At 34.0% G+C, this 1,124-nt stretch overlaps 1 pseudogene; it reads left to right on the forward strand.

Moving 5' to 3' along the window:
- Window positions 1-416: 416 nt before the first annotated feature.
- On the forward strand, window positions 417-534 carry LOC111740285 (annotated as a pseudogene).
- Window positions 535-1,124: the final 590 nt, after the last annotated feature.

Genomic DNA, 1,124 nt, shown 5'->3' on the forward strand with positions numbered 1-1,124 from the left:
AGGGAGGGAGGCCAGAAGGAATCCCCAAATCAATAGCAAACAAACATGCTTTTAGGATCCAAATTATTGTGACTAAGTAAGCGTAATTTACATTTTCTAAATATATATTCCTTCATGAAGAGTGTCGTGACTATGCGTGGAAGATCAGCAGAACACTGCATTTAAGAAGCAGAAATCATAGGAAATGGCATTGTTCTCATGGATGGGGTGATCTTTTTCCATTCTATTTTTCTTTTAGTCCTGAATTGCATGCGTTGGGCTCTTAGAATGTTGAAGGGTGAGCAAATGATTTAGATCATCTTTTTTTCTTCCTTATTGTCTAGAGTAATTTTTTCTTCCTTATTGTCTAGAGATATTGTCTAGAGTAATTTTTTTTTTCTTGTTGGCGTCATCAACTCTCCTTTAAAAATCAAAATCACTACGGCCATGCCATCCTGAACAAGCCTATCCCATCTGATCTCGGAAGCTAAGCAGGATCAGGCCTGGTTAGTAGTTGGATGGGAGACCACCTAGGAAGAGCAGGTGCTGTAGGCGTAAAAACTAAAAAAATATAAAAAATAAGAGATTGTAAGCTGATAAGGTCCCTGCAATCCGTGAGGTCAACCAAGGGTTGCCTCGCCTAAAAAACAAACAAACAAACAAATAAATAAAAATAAAAATAAAATTAATCATAAATTCATCTTTCTAGATGAGACCTATCTCCTCCGTTTCTAAAACAATAAGCAAGGATAAATTGAAAACACATCTATATGATATAGCCTAAGTATTAGCCATGTTACAATTAAGAGCTCTTAAAAATTGATAACTAATAAATAACTCATTTGAAAATGGAAGGCATTATGACCTATCAATGTACATGGAAAGCTGAAACGATTTTCAGTCAAATGAAGAGCTGATTTAAAACTTTAATAACACTCAGTATTAGAGAGGGTTAGAAAACAAAGAGAAATTCATATCTTGTAAATGAGATAATAAATTAATATGAGGTTCTATCACTGGAGCATAATTCACAGATACCTTTCACCCAGAAATCTCTTTCAAAAATTTTTTTTCACAAATGTATATACACAAAGATGGATGAGTTATAATGTTTTTGCAATGGAAGTAGTACTGAAAGAAGCAAC

This window comes from Pteropus vampyrus, unplaced genomic scaffold, assembly GCF_000151845.1.
Source record: "Pteropus vampyrus isolate Shadow unplaced genomic scaffold, Pvam_2.0 Scaffold60, whole genome shotgun sequence".
Taxonomy (NCBI): domain Eukaryota; kingdom Metazoa; phylum Chordata; class Mammalia; order Chiroptera; family Pteropodidae; genus Pteropus; species Pteropus vampyrus.